Source organism: Monodon monoceros, unplaced genomic scaffold (genome assembly GCF_005190385.1).
Source record: "Monodon monoceros isolate NGI ecotype Baffin Bay Population unplaced genomic scaffold, NGI_Narwhal_1 Super_Scaffold_16, whole genome shotgun sequence".
Taxonomy (NCBI): Eukaryota; Metazoa; Chordata; class Mammalia; order Artiodactyla; family Monodontidae; genus Monodon; species Monodon monoceros.
Genome location: NW_021703772.1, coordinates 106,125,677 through 106,149,066, shown reverse-complemented (window position 1 = coordinate 106,149,066; position 23,390 = coordinate 106,125,677).

Here is a 23,390-nt window from a genome sequence, read left to right as displayed (position 1 = left end):
CAGAAATTACCCAGCAAGAATCAGAAAGAGACAAGATTCTGTCTTGTTTTGGAGTTTATCCTCATGGCTTTGTAGAATAAAGAGAAATAGAATAGAATGAGACACATCATATTATCTACCTACATCTACATAGAACGAATTAATGAATGAACATATAGACCTCTGAATTGATGGACACATGTAGATATTCTAAAAGTTAGAACACATCATCATCCTCTTCATTACCCTGATAGAATAAGTTAATTCAGTTTCTTTTTCTTTTTTCTTTCTGTACATCCCAAAGAGCTGAGACTAGGAGAATATTGCTTTCCTTTCGGCTTGTAAGCATACAAATTGTTGATATTTTTCAGTGGAGAAGAAATTTGCCAGTGGATGAAGTTGGCAGAATTTGGCCTGAGCAATAGATGAAAGGTGAATCCCACCATCCTAATGGTAAACACACACGCACCTTACATCTCATTAACCTGTTAATAGCACTAGAAGTTTACCACTAAGAATCCAGTTTCTTGCTTTTAGGATCTTTATATTGTAACATAAATTACTTGGTAGATTATTTTCAAACATGGGGTGGAACATAAGAAGTTGGTGATGGATAGGGAGGACAGAGGCCTTTTGAGCCCGTGTCTCTGGAGAGAAGGCAGTGCACTGCCCTCATACACCCTAACACCCAGACTAGATCCGGCAACTCTATCTCCAGATCTGGCTAACTTCTCATGTGTTAACACATTTACTCCTCCCGGTAACACTGTGAGGGAGACATTATTGTTACACACACTACATTAAGGGAAAAAAACTGAGAGCAAAAGATTTAAATTCATTTCCAATAAAGCCACTAAGTAGGAGATCTGGGAATTAAACCCAGGCTATCAGAACCCATATTCTACGATATCAAATGCTGAGATAGAAACTTCTACCTCACTCTCGTCAGCAAAAAAATAGCCCTGTCTCTGATTACACAGAAATGATTCAACAACCCAACCAACATTAAATAAATAACATGTAAATACATATATATGTATACATGTATATGCATACATATGCATATTTTCCTCCTAGATACTCCCATTCTGACCTATTTTTCTCTGTTCATTTTTATCCCTAACCCTGCAGCCAACTCTCCAATTGGAGGGCCCAGATTCCCAAAATACAAATAGGCACACAAAATAGAAAGGGTATTAAATATTTATTTGTTTGTTTATTATAGAATAGCAGGGACCTCAGAGATAAAGAACTCTAGCTCTGGAAGACCTTAGAGGCTTGATTTATTTACATAGAAAACCACTGGGCCATCTTCCAGGAGATGTAATGTGTCCAGTTAAAACTTTGCCACTGTCTGCTGTGGCTCATCACTAACTGTCTAGACTTTATTTTCCTCGTCCATGAAGTGAACTACTGAGTTCTATGATGTGTAAATGTCTTAATTTTTATAAAATCTTCACCTTTTCCTGTGCTTTTTATTAATATTAAGGGAAAATGAGAGGAAAAGCTGAATGATAAAATGTTATCAGTTGTAAAGTATTTCTATAGTTATCAAATTATTGTGACTTATCAGAAGGCTTAACATACTGGACCAAAGTTTTTATTGTGTTGCTTAAATAAAGTCCTATCATACAAACCTTGTTTCATTCTCTTTCCTTAAAAGTTCGGCATCTCCTTGCATATTAACCAATCTTCTGCATTGTCTTGGAAGATATAATTGAGTCTCAATTCTTTATTAACATGCTTCAGGAGTCCCTGGTTTCCTTATGACCAAATTGAAAGAGCAAAGCTTATCTCTTACTTCTACCATAGACTCCACCGCCCATCACATGATGGTAGATACATAAAAGCGATTAATAATGATAAACTACATATGTCAGATGGAGCATTGTGTTCATTGTGAGCTAAGTAAAACATCACTCCTTCCAAAATATTTATTTGTTGGTCCTAGGTGGAGTTCCAGGCTTTGAAATTTGAGGCAAACACATTCTTTGCTCTCAAACAGCTTGCGTTTCAGTGAGGGGAACAGGAAATAAATACAAATATAAACAGGATAATTTTTAGGAAGCAAAGAAAGCCATACAACATTACAACAGGGTGATTTGATAGATAGTACAAAGAATTATTTAAATTGGAGATTTTATAAGGTTTCACAGAAAAAGAAAGGCAAGAAGATAAAGATAGTATGGTCAGGTCTGTAGGGATTTAGGGCCTTGAGGGCAAAGTGAGGCATGTGACTTTCTAAGTCCAAATAAAAGTCTTCTGAGATGGAGGAAACATTCAAATAACGTTCCACCTTAAATTTTAAATTGCATTTCAGCCATCCCAGCAGTTTCATATACCCTGATACCATCTCTTTCCATTCTGCTAGGTTTCCCTTTTTAATCACATTTCTTTCTCCCTCTCCAAAGACTGAATCAACAGTTCCAAATTCTTCTCCTTTTACATCAGGTAACATTTTAGCACTACCCCTTTTATTCCCTCTTCCAAAATTAGATACTCAATCCTATAATGCTTAATAACGTAAGGGAGAATTCTTATTAACATGACTCTATCAATTCAATAGAAAAATATATATATATATTTTTTTTCTTTTTCTGTAAAGAAAGTTTCTATTGAAGTCTCTCTTGTATTGGAAGTTTCTGGACTAAGTTATCTTGTGGCTTTTCATTTAAGACTTCAGTTGGGGCCACAATGTTACTATTTTGGTTTTTCATCTTTCTTTGTGAGGTGTAATTTATTTTATTCAAATTCAACAGAGCAAGGGAAGGCATACCGTTTATTATCACCTAGAATAAAGCAACAATAGAAAACTGAGTGAACGGATCTTTCAAAATTAGCTGAATGTAATGCAAGAGTCAAATAATCCAGCTATTTTACTAACATTTTTCATTTTACTCCAGATGGTAATGGACACCCTCTCCCCCACCTTTACTTAGAGGACATGCTGCTCCTCATTTCGTTCTAGTCTTAGTGGACAGATAAGCAAGGGCTACACCCAAATAATGCTCTTAAAAATATCAATACGTATTCTGCCTGAATTCCAGTAGGATGCAACATTTGAAGTTTACAAGTTTTGGCTTCCCCTAATTAATATTTACTTTGTTCATCATTGATATACAGTGAAGAAACAAAAGAACATCTTTGGGGGCATTTTTAGGGGAATTAGTAATGTATTTAATTTAAATTCAACAGCAAGATATACCCATTTTGTTCTTCAATCAACTATTTAACCCCTTTACTACATACATCATATGTAAAGATATAGGAACTTATCATGTTTAAAAAAGCTTTATTATCTGGATACTTCACGTTCATACAAATATAAAAAAAACAGTACTACACCTTTCACATAAATTTCTCGTCATTCCACACTTTAGCTAGACATTGGTGAACTTCTCATCTCTAGTTGACGTCTCTCTGCCTTTATTCTCCTCCGTAACCTCCTCAGTTTATTGTCCACCAGCCTTCCAGTCATGGGATCCAGCTAGTTTATTCCATCTAGCTTTCTTCTCCATGGAACAGGAGGAACATATTTCTTCCAAGGGGGAAAGCTTAAGTTTTCTCCAAAGACACAAGAGTTCTTCTCCAGAAAACGTAGCAGTTGTCTTCACTTTGTGGGAAATTACTATGGAGTACCAAAAATGGAGGTAGAAACAATTAATATTTTAGGACATTTTGGAGGATGAGGAGAAAGTCTGATGACTTTCTCAGAAACATCAATAAATGGTGTGTGGAGCCCTTGACCTCATGCCAATCAACGTTGTGTGTTTCAAATAAAAACTCCACAAGAATTACTGCTTGCTTTGTTTGAAGCATGATCATCAAAATTCTGTTAAACCTCTCTGACTTGAATTTCCATAAAGAGAACAGGAAGTAGTCATACATTTTTTGATGACCATTGATTTAAATTTTTCAACTGGTTGCTTAACTCTCTCACTTGCTTAGCTTTACCTGGCGCTCCTATGTCATGATAGAAGCTTTCTGGTCCTTGGTGGCCTGCTGTGCAGCTCAACCTATGCATATGTCCTTAGGGTCCTAGGTTTAGAAAATCAACAAATACAAACCCCACAAGTTGTCTATAGAGAATCATTTGTAAATAGGCAATTTTTAAAGACAAAGTGGTCCATTAACAGAAGTGGAGTCCCCTATCTAAGCTTAAGGGAAGGGATTTAGGTTTATATCATGTATAGGCTAGTGTTCTGTGTTCTTTATTTCTCATATGTATGTGGTTTCTAGCTATATAGTCTACACTTCTCAGTGCCCCAAACTTCATAGACACAACAGAAATGTCGTGGACTTTAATATGGCCCTAGGTCTAATTTGGTAGCTGGTAGCCATCTTAACATTTTTGGTCTCATTGTTCTTTTGGCCTCTAATGATATGAAATAAAGTGCTCATTTCCAAATTGCTAAATATTGCAGGATCTTCATATAGTATCTACTCGATTAGTATTTGGCTGCCTTCTGGCACCACCATGCTCTCACCTCCTTACTAGATGTGGTATCAACAATCTGAGGTTGGATCTATAGGGTGGAAAACCACACACTATGACATAGTTTGGGCCAGAAACCAAATCCATTTCAGTTCTTTTCTCATCTGACTCCTGAGCCTTGGCTCCACCTCCTCCTGCCTGTGCACTTCTCAGCTGCTCTTGCTTTCCCTGCCTCGAAATCAGCCTTCTGCAGCAGCTTTGACGTGTTCCTTGTTTTGTTTCTTTTGTTGTCTAACACTTTAGGATGCATCCTCCATGCCTTGTTGCTCCCTCAGACCCTAGTTCTTTTCTTTAGCCTGTACCTGGTACTGCTTTAGAATAAACGGATCTCAGAGGAAACTGACTATATAAGGTTAAGGTGTTCTCAGTACCCATGAAATAGTTAGTGGCCCCAACACTAACACCTCCATTGAACCAATCATACTACCAATATTCAGATTAGACCAGCATTTATTGCAAAAGTACAAGCAGGTCTGCGGATCCAAGTGCTTTGGCTCTTCTGATACAAGGGTGTATTTAGAGAAAAAATGAGAGTTTTAGATAATAAAAATCCAATTATGTGTGTATACACATGCATTTTGATTGAAACATTACACTGAAAACCTACAGGCTTCTTTTAAAAAGAGAAAATCACTTTGAATCCAGGCAAAGTGTTAAGCTCTTCTTGTATATCAACATCTTAATGTATTTCACAGATTTTAGGAATTATCATAAAACAATAGTTGAATATTCATTTTTATATTAATCTGATGTTAGCACACATCCCAGAGTTATAGACCCTAAAAACCAAGAATAATTAATATTGTAGCTTGCATTTCCAACTCTTCATTATTGAATAACTAAAATCTAAATTATTAAACTCATCCAGTCAAAATCATGTGATTTTGCTTTCTCTTGCCTCTGTTTCTACTGAAATGATAATAAGGAAGTGAGGACAACATGTAACAGGAAAGAGAATGAGAACAGGGCTGTTAACAAATGAGAATGTTCAAGCTGTTGACAGAAGAATCACTTGGATGGAAGAAGTCTTAGCCCAGAACAAGGGCCATAAGAGCCTGCAGCAGAGAAGGCATTCATCTGAGGGGGACACCAGCAGTGGCATCTGGAAGGTCCCAGGGCAAGAGCAAGAGGTCAACCTGGAGATAAGGAGATGGATAGGAAAGCTGCCTACCTCAATCTAGGCCCCCGGTTGTCCGTAGCCTCTTCTTCCCTTCCCCTTCTTTCTACACCAAGAAGCAATGAGACACTAATATCTATTGAGAACAAAACAAAACAAATTCAAACAAACTAAACAAAGCCTTATTATCTAAATATTTTGCATAACCTATCTAGGAAAACAGGAAAGAGCATCAATTCTACCCTAACATGGAGGAAAAGCCACATAAACTTCACAATTATAACTTCTTTTGAGTCTGGGGAGACCTCCATATGATTTCCTTCACTAAAAGACCAGACCAAATAAGAACACTTCCATATATGTTCCCCCCCACCCTTTACAGTGACAGAAGCAAGTTCCCATGTCCTTTGCCTGTACGTCTATACCTCTGGCCTATATTTTTTCTGCCTAGGTGTCTAAAGTGTGTTATGTATGTCTCATTTTCTCAAGGCACTAACTTCTTTAAGGCAGAAAGCATGTTTAAAGCAACAATATGTGCCATCCACTATAGGCTATATTAGGGTTCCCTTTCATGAGTCATTTTTGTTTTCGTTGTCAGTTAATCCACTACTATGTGCCTGACACTATTTCTGTGGCTTGAGTTATAGCAATTGAGAATATAGACCTTGTTTGTGGAATTGACAGTCTGGTAGGGAAACAGACATTACAAGTAAATAACATTTGCTGAAATGCTACAAAGAAATGAACTTCAAACCTCAAAACCATCACCTCTATCTTTATGCTTTCTCTAAATCTAAAGGTCCACATTTTAAACACTTACTAGTCAATTTTATCTAGATGTTTTACCACCATCTTAAACCCTGTGTGTGCCTCAAATTTTCAATTTTCCTTCTTCTATTAATAGCCGTATCTTTGACTAGTGATACATTTTTTTGTTTAGTCTCTATATTCTAACTCGAATAGAAAGCAGCAGAGTCCTTGCCAGTAACATCTCTATATTTCCCTTTGCTTTTACATCCACTGCTATCTCTTTGGTCAATGCTCTAATCACCTCAGTTCCTCTAGTATGTTTTTGTTTGTTTGTTTGTTTGTTTGTAGTACTCGGGCCTCTCACTGCCGTGGCCTCTCCCGTTGCGGAGCACAGGCTCCAGACGCGCAGACTCAGCGGCCATCGCTCACGGGCCTAGCCGCTCCGCGGCATGTGGGATCCTCCCGGACCGGGACACGAACCTGTGTCCCCTACATCGGCAGGCGGACTCTCAACCACTGCACCACCAGGGAAGCCCTCTAGTATGTTTTTGTTAACTTCTTTTAAAATTGAAGTATAGTTGATTTACACTGTTGTGTTAGTTTCAGTTGTATAACAAAGGGATTCAGATACACATTATTTTTCAGACTATTTTCCCATATAGGTTATCATGAAATATTGAGTAGAGTTCCCTGTGCTATACAGTAGGTCCTTGCTGGTTACCTACTTTATATATAGTAGTGTTTGTATGTTAAGCTCTTGTTTCTATACATCCCTTTGATCTGCACAAACTTACCACCTCTAGTTTTATTCTGCATTTTTGGCTCTGTTAAATACGTTTAATGCTGACAATATCAATACTGACTCCTATAATCTGTAGCTCTTGTGTCAGAGAAGCCTGTTATTAGAGGAAGTCATATCTCAGTAGAGTCTAAAAGGCTAATAAGGACTCAGAAATAGATGGATAATACATTGCTGTGGGGTGACAGGGTAGAGAAGCTGAGGTTCCTATAGGAGACAGGGCTTCCATGAAGTGGAAAGTGTCTAGTGAAAGCCCAGAAGCTAATGGTCTTGGAATTCAGGGTGGTATTCAGAGGAATGGAAGTGAAAAATACAGGGGGAGGGGAGGGGTCAGGTAAGGTTGAGCAGGATAGCTCCTGCTAAGGAGTCTGGCTTTGATTTTGTAGGCACTGGAAAGCCAAGATGTGTTTCTAGCAAGGTAAGTATTTGATTGTGCTGGGAACCTTAAAAAACAAGTCATTCCAGCAGCTTCCCCTGAGCAAATCAGTTCAAACTGTTTATTCTTTTTCTGCTAGGTTAAGATCTGCCCAAGGATGAGAGCTAGGTGGTACTCAATTCTGAATCTCTAGTGAGAACCAAAGTGCCTTGTAGCAGACACACATTCCATGTTAATTGATAACAGATTGTAGCAGGAAGCCTCTTCAAGCCATTTTCCACTTAATTATGTGTTAAGGTCATCATTGAACTTCTCAACAGTGCAGATCTTCTCTCTCCAGCTAGACAGACTGCTACCTTTTTTTAAAGATAACTATCAAACCCTGTTTTATTATTAAAACAAATACTATTTACTGAAATCTTTCTCTGAACCAGAAACTATTCCAGGAGCTAGAGACACAGGGAGTGGGATAGATGGAAGAGGCCTTTCCTCTCATTGCAGATTACACACTACATCACTCATAAAGCACTCATAAATTGGAGACACTGACAGATCCCATCATTCTTTAAAAAAATAATTTAGCAGCTCTTCTCTTGTAAATCTCCCAGTGTTGTTACAACTTAGTCCAAATGATCTTTGCCTAACATGTCTGTTCTTCAAAAGGCCAGGAATGCCTCTTTTTCCTGGCTCGAGCACATCCTTTAAATTAGTTTGCCACTGGATGTGCTAATTTTGATATATTTTGAAGTAATGTGATGGATCTTGAAAAGTAACACTCTGACTTGTGTACAAAATTCAATTTGTGGCATCTGTTTCTGCTAACCTAAAACCCAAGCAGGGAAGAAGAAATAAAGCAACTTCTGTTCAGAACTATTTTCCTTAGGAACATTGATTAATAATTCACTTATTATATCAGAGTGAAGCTTGTTCCAATAAATTATTAACGAATAACTACATTTTGTGTTGATATGCAAAACCTGTCTCCAGCAATTATAAAATGTCAGAGCCCTAATGTAAGCTAAAGTGAAAGGCCACATGGGGCTAAAACTTGTATAGTAATATATATTTAGATTCACCATCATTGGGAAAATTTTATTAAGCAATTAATTATGTATGACAATGTACAAGAAAAGCACATAAGACTGATGTTTGTGCTCTCAAGAGTTGTATCCTAAAACAGTCTTTGGAATTTACTATTACTCAGTAAACACTTTCTGAGTACCGTGACAGATACTGTATGAGAACCTCAGGAGGAACACAGATCTGTCTGAGTTGAACAGAAATAAAGAATGCTTAGTGCACAACAGTACTGAAAGTGTTACCACTGTTGACCCCTATGCCTTCCTAGCCTTGGTCATTTGGGTGGTAGTTTCCTTCCCTGGGAGCAGGAAAGGCCTGGAGGAGCCCTCATCGCTCTGTTAGATGCCTCGCCTCAAGCATTCCCTAGGTTTATCCTCCTCTTAGCTGTGATTTTTCCGTAGAGAAGCCATAATCATTAGGTAGAACAAGTCAGGCAATAAGACCATTGTATTTATTTCTATCAACCCATCAAGTCATAGGCAGGCACAACAAGGAGCTTCCAAATATCCAGGACAGCAAGATCTAGTGAAATGATTCCGTAAAACACAATTCCTGACTCTTTCCCCAAAGGGAATAAACTTTAGCTGGAACTTCTTCACTCTACATTCTATTTAATATGTTTGCCTGTGACTTTATATTCTATAGCCTCTTATTTGTTTTAGTTTTTGCACAGAAGTGTATAAATAAATTGTGTGTAGGTACAATATGTTGAAATCCAATTATTTTATATGGTTATATATATATATATATATATATATAGAGAGAGAGAGAGAGAGAGAGAGAGAGAGAGGTGAGTTTCACCATTGAGAGAAGGAGTGTAAGGTGAAATTGACTCAGAGGAGAAGATACAAACAACCATCTTGAACAAACTTTCAGTGAGCTCTTCTCAGGGGAAAGAGGAGTCAGAACACCAGGTGGTAGCAGCATCTGGGGAGGATGAAGGGAAGGGAGAGGGTGTGTGTCACAGCAATATGTGTACAGGTTGAAGGTAGGTTGTTCTCCACTGTGTCAGGGGATTGAGATAAGTGAGACAGAAAATTATACCCTAAGTTTTAGTTTCGAGAGGAAGAAATTATTACAGATGTGGGCTCTTTGACTCCCCAAAGCTGAATGAAGACTATTAGACTTACATCCCTGAGGGAAAACACCACTCTCTTGTTGTCTTCTTTCATCTTCAAAAGACAAGTCAGGGAAAGATAGACATGTAAGGTTTGGGAGCCTGGACTGGGTGATTTCAGGGCAGGGCTTGCACAGTTGGGAACTGGTTGAAACCGAGCAGGGTTATCTAAGAACTTTGGATTTGTGGACGTGAAGAGAGTTGTCAAAGCGAGTATGGATTAGCAAGCTGTTAGCCTCAACAAGTGAACTAGGGTAATTAAGGTGCAGTTGTATTTTCCAGGAATAGATATTTCCTGGAGGAAGGATCTAAGCAATTTTTGCCTTATCTTTGTATTGATGAGCATAGAAGCAGGAAAAATAATCTTCATCCCAGAATTGTTTAGCACAGGAACACGAGAGTATCTTGGTTCCAGTCTCATTGAATTTTGAAGGGGTTTTAGTCATGATGTTAGGATTACACAGGGTCAAAAAGTAAATGGGCTAAAATTCCATATGTTCAAGGGACATTGAGCCCAAGGACTCAAGAAGACAGGTTCTCCTTTGCTGATTTTATTTCTAGACCCCATCTGTTAATTCTGGAAGTTCCCCAATGTTTCTCTTTCCCTTTGAAGTGATGCAAAGATGGTTTTCAATATGTTGGTGGTAGTAGTGGTTTCAATCCTAGTCTGGGACTCAGTCTGCCTTTGCTGTGATGGAGAAGAGCCACAGGAAGCAACTTCCACAGCTACTGCCTCATCAATATCAGCCTCAGGGCTCCCCAAAGCCCCAGACTTTACACATTTTTCTCTTCCTGTTCTGTGTTAATTTCAAGAGTGGGGAATGTCCTGGGACTGGAATAGACACAATATCCAAATGAATCAATGAAGGCAAGTGCTATGCCTTCAAGCAAGGTAGAGCAATTATTACCCAACATGGGTGCCCCTTCTGGTTCTCAAGGACAAGCAGAAGAAGTGAATCCATCACAACCCTGCCATTTGAGGTGCATTTTAGACGACAGTGACTCTTCTGCACAGGCATCGTTCGTTTATGCTTGGTGTCATTCTCAGCATTCTTTCAAGACTGGCAATTTGCAGGAAGGAAAAGAAGGGCTAGTGGCTTTAAAACTGAAACTGAGATAGAGGTGAAACTGCTCTTCCAGGGGAAAGAAAATCTCTTGTGTGAGAGCTTTTTGGGGGGCATTTCTAGTTAACTGTAAATCCTTCAGCCCAGCCTGGCACTGATAATTAAAATATGGGTGTGTGCGTGCATGTATGTGTGTGTGTGTGTGTGTGTCTGCATTGCCACAATACATAAAAAGGAGTCTTAGTTTGGCATTTAATTAGTCTCTGTTGAGGGATAGTAGGGTAAACACGGGAATATCCTCAAGGATATCCCATTCTGTTGTTGGAGACAGAGAAATAAATAACAATTGTAATATCAGTGATCAAATTAGCAGCATGGACAGAGGAAGGGAGTATCAGGAGCATAAAGGAAAGAGTTTGACACATCTGGCTGGACTGCTCAGGAAAGCTTCCTGTCTGCAGGTTATGCCTGAGCTGAGTTTGGAAGAACAGGGAGCAAAAAGGGCCAGGGAAGAGCATTCTGGCCACAAAGGATCATATGTTTAGAGAGAACACTTGGTGAAGGGTATTGGCTCAGGTGCATTGAGAATGAGATCTGAGAACGGCAATAGAGGAGTGATGAAAATAGAGAGAGAGGTAGGACCAGGGCAGCTGTACCTTCAGCAGAACCATGAGGGAAGATGGACCCCATTCTGGTTCTGGGAGAACAATGGAGAAGTTTTGTGCAACAGTGACTGACCACAATTCAACGGTTCCACCTAAGTGAACGTTCTAGACAAGATTTGTGCTTTTCTGTATCTAACCATTCTGCATTGGTAATTGTTTTATGCTGTCTGCTTACTGTCTTGAGTAGTGATTTTGCACCTGTCTTCCCCACCATCACCACTAGACCATAAGCTCCTTGAAGGGGTCACTTATTGAATTATTATAAGGAGGGAGTTGTTTTCATTTTTCTTTTTAGTTTGTTTTTGCTTTTTTTCATCATAGGACACAGTTGGGATTTTTCATATTAGAAGTGCTCAAGATCATAAGTCCTGGAAATGGCAACCTTCAGAAAGCAGAAAACATGGTCAGGACACCTTAGCTTGATGGCTGAGCTTCTTTATCTGCTCCCAGACAGGTGAGGTCTGGGAGTGTTTCAGGGAGCCTGCCTCAGAGGAAGAGCATGGCAAGTTCTCAAAATGTAGACCAGGAGGACAAGGGAGACCTCAAGAGTGCTCATCGGTGTATTTGGATTGAGCTCAAAGCAGAAAATCCTTGGGAAACCTCCATGTTGAAGAGTTGGTCAATAAAAATCAGAAATAAGGTATAAATGTTGGAAATATGAAGCTGGAGTCATAGCTTGGAGGTGGTAGAATTTAACAGAATTTAATGGTCGTAATTCAATCTGAACTGAAGGAAGATTTAGACATCAAAGACTCAGAGAGAATAAGGAATTAGAACCACAAAAATCTAGATGAAATTTTAAGTGTACTTCCTTGCCATATCAGAAAGGAATGGAAGAGAAAATGCTACTTGATGCCTGCAGGCATGTTTGCAGGCATTTGCAGATTACAAAAAGGACATAGGGTCATATATTGCCCCCAAATATTCAAGACTAAAGATGTCTATTATTTAACTCTAAAATGCCTAAACCTCTCCCTCCTTTCCAAAATCTATTTTACTAAGTATCCTTATATTTAGAAACTTGATTAAATAGTGTGTAAAGCAAGAGTAGTTAGGGTTTGATTGAGATTCTGAAGATGGGACAAATATCATTGTTTTCTCTTTGCTAGATGGGCAGTGGTGTTAAGTGCATGTCATGTAGTCACCAGTCAGTTTTTTATGATGTTAAGCATCATGAACAAGACAGTGTCATAGAAGTGTCACCAGAGTCATTTGCCATGGTAGACAGCAGGTATGAAAAATCATGGTATTTGGATTCAGCCATAAAGGTAGTGGTAGGGAATTTTCACAATAAGTACCTCTGTTGTGCTGGCAGAACGCTTAGAGAAATGTTTTTGCTATGGCCTAAGGTTGCTCCAGTGGCTGCCAGAGGGATTCTGGCCTGTTAAACAAGGGTAAGTCAGACTTCCTGTGAAGCCACATTCTGTCATGTGAAAGGGCCCACTGTGGATCTTGATTTGTCTCCCCTGCCAGCAGGATCCTCCAAATGTATATCAATCTATTGCAGACACATATAAATATTCCAAGGTTGGATTCCAGGCCCTCCAAATTATCTCTTTTAAAAAAAAATGTCAAATATGAAAAGCTATGGATTCACACTTAGAAGATACAGAAAATTATCAAGCAGAAGAAATGCAATGACCATTCAGAGATAACAACTTGGCATTTAGGCAAAATTTTTTTCTATGTTTTTCTTGTATGTATGTAGTCATACATGTTTAACTTTGTATGTACTAAATTGGAATTGTGCTGTCCTCTTGCTCAACAAATATCTTTTGGTGAATGTCCTTTATGCTTAGGGAGAAAAATAAATATGGTAGCATTTGACAACTGCTGTAATAGAGGTACACAGGGTGCTACAGCAGTATGTGAGAAACTCCCAAACCTGTCTGGGTGAAAAGGGTTAATTACAAAAGAGATGATACCTGATAAGAATTCTAATGGATTAGTAGAAATTCTTCTGGTAAATGGTAGGAGGGAGAACAGGAGAACAGGAGAGTAAGTTGTTCAGAGTTACAAAGCTAAAGCTTGGTTGCAGCATATCAGAAAAACTGAAAGTGGCTTGTTATGGCTGGAGCACAGCATTAGGTGTGGATATCAAGGAAGGGTGAATGAATTATTAGAGAAATCAGTTAATGGAGTGTCAGACACCCCTGTTTGTTCAGTATTTTGTGAAATCTGCAAACAGTTAACTGAAATACTGTCTTAAAAATACAAACATTGGTGGGAGGATGGTGGTCAGTGAAAGTGCCAAACTAAGAACCTCCAAAAATGCAAAAACCTGCTTCATAAACAACAACAACAACAAAACTGGAAAAATTGTCAGAATAATTTTAAGGAGTCTGGAAATTAACCAAAGGCTTGCAGCAATCCAGGGAGTACTTATTCAAGAAAAGTGACTGAACCTCAAGAATAACTATGAGCTGCGGGGCTTTTTAACTTGTGCTCTTTTCATTCCACATCTCCAGCTCCATGGTAGCCTTAAAAATGAGCAGCCAACAATCATGGACAAACCTGCAAGATGGCTACTGGAGGAGGCCAAATGGGATTGGTGCTCCTTCAAAGCCCCATTTCCAGGAATTGTTAAGATTGCCTTCTCTGGCTGTTTCCTACTCATTTGTCTTAACTTGGAGCTCCCTCAAAGTGAATAGCCTCTTCCCTGGGGCATTTGTTTAAAAAAGAAACAGCAATTGTTTAACATTACAGCTGCCTGAGGCAGCAGATTATATTTTGAACAAATAATAGCTACCCAGAAGGCTTTAAAGGAAAAACTTGGGAATGAGATATTCATAGGAGGCTGTAAAAATCTCTGACATGTTCCTGGGATTATATAAGGCCACGTGCATGTGTGGGGCTCTGCACTTGCCCAGGGTTATGCATGGGGTCAGAAGAGTCATAAGGATGTTCTTACCTCTCATTGCTAAACTTGAGGACCTGCACAAGAGGAAATAAAGGCAGAATTAACTGCCTGGCCTAGTGTTTAAGGGGTGCCCTGACACACACAGAGCCTATTGACAGAAACTGGGAGACTTGCTAGTTCCAGGCAGTTAAAGAAATTTTCATCTAATCATTAGGTGACACTAAGATATCCAGAGAGAGACTTCATAATACATACATTTCAAAGAATACAGACTTCGCAGAGTTAGTTCAGAAAAGTTACTAAACAAACATACCACAATAAATAGAAACAACAACAAACCCTGAGTAGGGAAGAGAATTTTATTTCCAAAGTTACAACATATAATTTAAAATAAACTAATTCAGAAAAAAAACAAAGTTAGACAAAAACAAGAAAGTATGGCTTATATTAAAACAAACAAACAAATAAACAAAGAACATTGAATTGTACATTTTAAATGAGTGACTTGTTTGTTCCATGCAGGGGGGTAAAAACTATCAATGGGAACTACCCCTTAGGAAGTCCAGACATTGGAAAATTTATGGAAAGATTAAGATGAGTACAAATTAAGAGAAAGATTTTAAATCAGCCATTTTACATATGTTCTAAGAAGTAAAGGAAACTATGTTAAAAGAATAAAAGGAAAGCATAACTGATATCTAATCAAATAGAGCATACAATGAAAAGGTAGAAATTTTAAAAACAAATCAAAGAGAAATGCTGAAGCTGAAAATTAAAATAACTGAAATGAAAAATTTACTAGAGGATTTCAGTAGCAGATTTAAGAAGGCTGGAAAAGGAATCAGCAAACTTGAAAACAGGTCAATTGATATTATGCAGCCTAAGGAACAGAAAGAAAAGAAAAGTGGTTAGAACCTCAGAAATCTATGGGACTGTCAAGGGCATCAACATGCACATAATTGGAGTCCTAGACAGAGAGGAGAAGCGGAGGCAGAAAGAGATTGAAGAAATAATGTAGAAAACTTTCCAAATTTGATCAAAAGACTAATCTACACATCTGAGAAGCACAATGCACTCAAAGTAGGGATAAGAAAGTCATGCCTAGACAAGCAATAATGAAACTGCTGCAAAACAAAGAGAATCTTTAAAGCAACAAGAGAGAAGTGACTATTCACATATGAGGGATCTTCGCTCAGATTAACAGCTGATTTTGCATCAGAAACAGAAGGATCCCAAAAGGTAGTGAGATGATATAGTCAAAGTTCTAAAGGAAAAGGAATGTTAACAAAAACTTCTAGATCCATCAAAACTCTCCTTTGAAAACAATGGAGAAATTCAAGCATTTCTAGATCAAAAAAAAAAAAAAAAAAGAAAAGCAGAAAATTTGCCAGTAGCAAATCTTCCTTACAAGAAATAATAAAGGGAGTCCTTCAGAGGAAGAAATAAAAAAACAGTAGACAGTACTTAAAACGACATGAAGAAATAAAGGTAACTGGAAAAGGTAACTGCATACATAAACATATAACGTGTGAATGCGTTTTTACTTGCAACTTTTTAAGAAAACCTATCTGATTAAAAAGAAAACTCTAGTAAGTGATAATTCTAAATCATGGTGATTAAATTTTATGTGCCTACTAGGCTACAGTGTCCATTGTTTTATCAAACACTGATGTTACCGTGAAGGATTTTGTATACATGATTTTCTTCTATAGTCAATTGAACATAAGTAAGGGTTATTTTCTTCTATAATGTGAATGGACCTCATCTGATCAGTTGAAAGCCTTAAGAACAAAAACTGACATTTCCCATAGTAAAAGAAAGTCTGCTTCAAGACCGTAACATTGAAATCCCACCTCTGTCTGCAGCCTGCCAGTCTGCGCCTACAGATTTCAGACTCAGGAAGGGAGATCAAGTCCTTTTGATTTTCCAGCCTAATGGCCTGCTCTATGGATTTCTCACTTGCTTGTTCCCACAATCGTGTGAAGAAATTCCTTACAATAAGCATGTCCTGTCGGTTCTGTTTCTCTGGAGAAACATGGCTGAAAAATCATGCGAGGTATACAGATACACAGTCAATTCTCATCATTCATCATAGATATGTTCTACAAAACACCGAGTTAGTGAATACTGAACCATTGTTCCTTGGGAAAGTCATAGTTACAGATATAGACACAGATATAGATATAGATAGTATATTTATATATATGTAATCAATCTCATAGATTATAATATTAAATCCTAAAAACAACTCATCTTGGTGGATTCTGTTTTCTTTATTTCACAAAGGAGAAAATGAGATTCAGAAGTGATAAGTGACTTGCTGGAGGCCTCCCCACTAACAGGTGCCAGAGTTTAGATTCAAACCCCATCCAACTGGCTCTAGAGGGAGAAATTCTTGCAGTGCCCCACACTTCTCCATGCCACTTCCACCCCTTGGTCATCTTTGTATGAGAGCTGAAACAACAAGGCAGAGCATTGCTGTGTTTGACCTCAGATGTGAATGTACGTGCTGGGTAACTCAGTTCTTTTTGCTATCATGTACCTGTCCTCAAATCACCACAAAAGTGTCACTAGTATTGCTTTTGGAGTTACAAATGTATTTTAGCATGTAGGGAAATATGGAAATATAGAATCCATGAATAATGATGTGTGTTGACAATAAGCACCAAAAAAGGTGGAAGAACTATAGCTATATAGGAGGAAAGTGTGTGTATTCTTCTGAAATTATGTTAGTATTTATGCAAACTAGATTACTGTAAATTAGGATGTTAATTGTAAACCCCAGGGAAACCATTAAGAAAATTATTAAACAACAATAAGGGAAAAAGTAAAAGAATGGCAAAGTAATTAATATGATGCAATATTATTAAACACAAAAGAAGACAACAATGAAAGAACAGAGGAAAGACAACAAACAGCATAAAACATACAGTTAACAAATAGCTAGCCAAGTAGCAGATGTAACTTCTGCTTTATTGTTAATTACATTAAATGTAAATACATTAAACATTCCAATTAAAAGACAGAGACTGGAAGAATGGATTAAAAAGAAAACAAAACTTGATCAAAACAAATTGTTGCCTACAAGTAACACACTCTAGATTGAAATACAAATAAATTGAAAGTAAAAAAGAGTGAAAATAGATATCCTAGGTAAACAGTAACCAAAAAAGAGGTGGAATGGCTGTACTGATATGAGAAAAAAATAGAACTTAAGGCAAAACATTATTAGAGATGGAGGATAATACTTATCATGATAAATGTCATTTTTTGAAGAAGATATAACAATATAAATATGTACCTAACAAGAAATTCCCTAAAGACATGAAACAAAAACAGACAGAATTGGAAAAATAGACAATTCTGCAATAATATAGATGTCAATAACCCACTTTTAGTTACAATGATGTTTTAGATAACAGGTTTTCACAAGTGTGAATGAATTATAAACACTCCTTTCATCCTCATCCTGTGAGCCTCTACTCTCCTTCCAGGTCCTGCTCCAAGCAGCTCTTTATCAAAGTTTGGCCTGTGTGACACTAATTTTCCTCCTGCATCCATTTGAATTTGGTCTTGGCTCACACTATTTTTGGTTCTCTCATAATCAGGTATCTTTTCTTTGCTTCTCAGTCAAGAAGATGAACTCCATGAATAAAGAAAGCTCATTCTTGAGTATATGCTCTGCTGTAAGTGTATGTTTTATAAAATGAAACTGGGTCATTTGTAGAGACATGGATGGACCTAGAGACTGTCATACAGAGTAAAATAAGTCAGAAGGAGAAAAACAAATATCGTATATTAATGCATATATGTGGAATCTAAAAATATGTTATAGATAATATTATTGCAAAGCAGAAATAGAAGCACAGGTGTAGAGAACAAACTTAGGGATGCCAAAGGGGAAGGGTGGGTGGGATGAATTGGGAGATGGGGATTGACACATACACACTATTGATACTATGTATAAAGTAGATAACTAATGAGAACCTACTGTATAGCACAGGGAACTCTACTCAATGTGCTGTGGTGACTTAAATGGGAAGGAAATCCAAAAAAGAGGGGATATATGTATACATATAGCTGATTCACTTTGCTGTACAGTAAAAACGAACACAACATTGTAAAGCAACTATACTCCAATAAAATTTAAAAAATAAAAATATTTGAAAAAATGGAATGAATATCCATTAAGTTTTTTCAGTTTGTACTAAAAGGTGAGACTGGCTGAGTTATATAAAGATCAACACAAGTTTGAAGGGATTATTATACTAATAAGAAGTTTGAAAACAATTCTGGAATTATTCATTAACTTCTAGGGCTTTTCCAGTAACTCTATGACCTTTATTAATATTATAGGCTGATGAATAAAGGCTAAATATGCTTTCTATTTTCCAGAAATTATCAGTATTAACTTTATTGGAACTTCCCTCATCTAACAGTTGGTATTTTGTTTTAATTGTCCCATATGATTATTCAATAGCTGTGAAGTCGGAAATTAATAATTGAAGATGTGAGGGCTAAGCTATTTGGCCCTTTTCTTCTCAGATGGAAATTTACAAAGTTTTGTTTTCAAAAGTAAGGAAGGTTGAAAAGCCAAATGGATACAAGAAATCCCACAGAGAAACAAATAGAAGGATTGATACAAAAATCTCTGTTGTTCTCTTCAAACTTCCTGAAGAGTATGTGTGTGTGTGTGTGTGTGTGTGTGTGTGTGTGTGTGTGTGTGTATAAAACCCAGAAACAATTTTATATCTAACTGGATTTAAGTAATAAAGGATAAGGGTTTGAAACAGCTGCAAAGAGATTAGAAACATTGTTTTCTCAGGTAATAATAAAAAGGTCAAATGTAGATGAATAAAATTTCCTTATCTCTTTTTTTTTTTTTCATGGTTTATTTTCTCCTTTCTGTTGGTTATAAGAACTGCCATTCTTATCCTGGACCAGTTATTGCAGACATTTTCAAAAGAATCTAGTTAGTAAAAGGAAACTGAAGCAGTTTCTGTAAAGGGAAGGGCCTCAATTATATGGTAAATGGATTGAGGAGAAGGGCAGGTGAGATGGTCAACATTGTATTCATTTGCCAATCACTTAATCATTCTGGGCTGAGGGGAAGCAATTAGAACTCTGAATTGTTTTCCACCAAAGACCACTAGGAGCTCTTCCCCACTGTCATTTTGATGCAAGTGTGTGTGTGCACACTGCCTGTATTCTAATTTATACCATGCGTTTTTTTGTGTTTCTTTTAAAATTTGGAAGATATGGGTAAGAATAGGTTGCATTTCTGAATGCTTGACAATTGCAAAGTTTTAATAAAAAGCAATGCAAATTTTATTCATTCATTGAACAATTTTTCTTTTTTATTCTAGGCACATGTTCTGTTCATCCTGTCTTAGAAGATTTTGGTCCAAAATTATACAAAACAATATATTTCATTCAGAAAGCTTTTTTTAAAAAATAAATGGCCTAGTAATCTACTTCACACACACCTACCTCTCAGAGCTCCTAAAGGGTGTGATATCTGGTGAGCTTCAAGAAAGATTAGAGAAGTGATTGTCATGGTGTGGTCTAAAGACCAGCACTGTTCCATTACCTTTTGTTATGGGTCTGCAATAAGATAAACACAAGCATTTAAGTAAGAAACTTACTTAGAAATTTGTTATTGCTGCAATTCCCAAGCATTGGATATTTTTTCCAAATTTCTTTTTAATTGAAGTATAATTAACTTACAATGTTGTGTTAGTTTCAGGTATTCAGCAAAGTGATTCAGTTATATATATTCATATATATACACACACACATAAATACATTCTTTTTCAGATTCTTTTCCATTATAGGTTATTACAAGATACTGAGTTATTGTTTACCTATTTTATATATAGTAGTGTGTAAATGTAAGTCCCAAACTCCTAATTCATCTCCCTCCCCCATAACCACGTTTGTCTTCTATGTCTGTGAGTCTATTTCTGTTTTGTAAATAAGTTCATTTGTATCATTATTTTAGATTCCACATATAAGTAATATCATATGATATTTGTCTTTCTCTGTCTGACATACTTCACTTAGTACGATAATCTCTAGGTCCTTCCATGTTGATGCAAATGGCATTATTTTATTCTTTATGCATTTCTCTGTTAATGGACACTTAGGTTGCTTCCATGTCTTGGCTATTGTAAATAGTGCTGCTATGAACATTGAGGTGCATGTACCTTTCTGAATTAGAGTTTTCATCTTTCCCAGATATGTGCCCACGAGTGGGATTTCTGGGTCATATGGTAGTTCTAGTTTTAGTTTTTTTAAGGAACCTTCATACTGTTCTGCATTGTAGCTGCACCGATTTACATTCCCATCAACAGTGTAAGGGGAGGTACCCTTTTCTCCACACCTTCTCCAGTATTTATTATTTGTGGACTTTTTTATGATGGTCATTCTGACCAGTGTGAGGAGATACCTCATCGTAGTTTCAATTTGCATTTCTCTAACAATTAGCAATGTTGAGCATCTTTTCACATGCCTGTTTGTCATCTGTATGTAGAAGCACACAATTTATAATCTGAGAACTATAAAACATTGTTGAAAGAAATTGTACAGATCTCGATAATTGGAAAAATTATCCTATGTTCATGGATCAGAAGACTTAATAGTTATAATAACTATACTCACCTAACTTATCGAAAGATTCAACACAATCCCCATCAGAATCTCAGCTGACCTCTCTATAGAGATTAACAAGCTGATTTTAAAATTAATATAAAATGCATGGGACTCAATATAGTTCAAATATTCTTGAAAATTAAGAAGAAAGTAGGTGGGCTCATACTTCCTGATTTCAAAACTTACTTAAAAACAATGGTAATTAAAAAAAAAGTATAGAACTTGCACAAAATAGAAACATAGATAAATAGAATTGAGAGTCCAGAAATGAAACGATTCATCTATTGTCAAACAACTTTTGATAAAGATGCCAAGACCATCCAATGGGGAAAGAATAATATCTTCAACAAAATGTTGGGGAAGAGGGACAATTGGTAACCACATGCAGAAGAATGAAGTTATACTTTTACCACACATCATATACAAAAATTACAAAAATGAGTCAGACCTAAATGTGTGAGCTAAAACTATAAAATTCTTAAAGACATAGGAGTATATCTTCATGACTTTGTATTTGGGAAAGGATTCTTCAATATGATACCAAAATCACATGCAACAAAAGAAAATATAAATAAATTGGACCTATATATATAAGAAACACATGCTTCAAAGCTGTCTTCCAAGAAAATAAAAAGGCAAACAGAAAATGGAGGAAAGTATTTGCAAATCATATTCTGAAAAAGGATTCATTTCCAAAAATATATAGATAATGTTTACAAAAATAATTAAGAATTAAAAAAAGACAATTACAAATGGACAAAGTATCTGAATTGACATTTCTCTAACATATACAAATCTCCAAAATATATGAACAGCAAATAATTACATAAGATGCTTGAAATTGTTAGTGATCATGGAAATGCAGATCAAAACCACAATGAGATGCCATTTCATACCCACTAGGAAGGCTGGCATCAAAAAGTCTATAATGAGTGTTGGTGAGGATGTGAAGAAATCTGAACCTTTATGCACTGCTGATGGAATATTAAATGTTGCAGCTGCTTTGAAACAGTCTAATAGTTCCTCAAACAATTAAACCTAAAATTTACAATATGACCCAGTAATTCCAGTCCTAGGTATAAATTCAAGAAAAGTTAAAGTGTACCTTCACACAAAAACTTGTAAATGGTTATTTTTAGCAGCCCAAGTGTCTATCAACTGATGAATTGGTAAAATAAAATGTGGCATATCTATACAATGGAATATTATCCAGCCATAAAAAGAATGACGTACTGACACGTGCTACCTAGATGAACTTTGAAAACATTATACTAAGTGAAAGCAACCAGTCACAAAAGCACACATATTTTATTATTAAATTCATATGAAATGTTTTGAGTGGATAAATTTATAGAGACAAAGTAGACTAGTGGTGCTTATGGCTGGAGGAGGAAGATGGGGGAAGGTGGTGATAGCTAAAGGATACAGGATGTTTTTTAGAGGTGATGAAAATATTCTGAAATTGACTGAGGTGATGATGGTTACATATATTTGTGAATATACTATAAAAACAATGCATTATACTGTTTAAATGGATGACTTATATAGTATATGAACAATGTACCAGTAAAGCTGTTAAATATTTTTTTTTAAATGTGCTTCTGATGAAACTCTGCCTTTGTATTTTCATCCATATATTCAAAAGGTATTAAGAGCCCTGTTTATTTCATGTACTTTGGAAATAACAGAGTGAACAGAACTGACAGAACCTCTACTGCAGTGCAGTCTGGATACATTTCTGCTTCTGCCAGAAGGAACTGACTCAGTTAATACAACAGATGTTTGCTGAGCACCAGCCATACACCTGATCTTGAGATGTCAGGGACCAGAGCCAGTGTCTATGTCATCAAAGCAGCTCATCTTTTAGAGGGTAAGACAAAGAAATGGTGAGGAGATGACACAGGGCAGGAATTAAATCCAGCCAGAAAGTGTCAGGTCATAAAGGTTTCTGAAACCTTCCTGAGACATGTCACAGCTAAGTGGGCTCGGAACTGTCACTAGGTGCTAGCCATTCAGCTGAGGAACAAACAGAGGGGCAGCCACCCTAGGGGACTGACAGGGCAAAGGCAGAGACAGGAAGAGAAGCTTAGATGTCTGAGTCCCCCCCACCTTTAAAGAAAGATGATAGAGGATTAATGGGGAAGCTTCTGTATCACTTCTCCATTGTTGCCTAGGAAGTAGAAATGAGCCCTGCTTGAGGTTCAGGAAAGAATCACTCCCAAGTGCTGAGGAAAGGTAGAAGTAGTGGTAGCCTGAGGCAGAGGAAAGATTAGGAAAAGAAGAATCCCTCAGTGTATTAATAAGTATCCAGTGCTATGAAACCCTGCAAGTTTAAGGATTTCGGAAACTTGAGTGGACCATCAACAGTTTAGCTATCTAAGAATAACACCTGGGATTTATAGAGCACATTGACTTCCAAAGCACATTCCCATCTCTT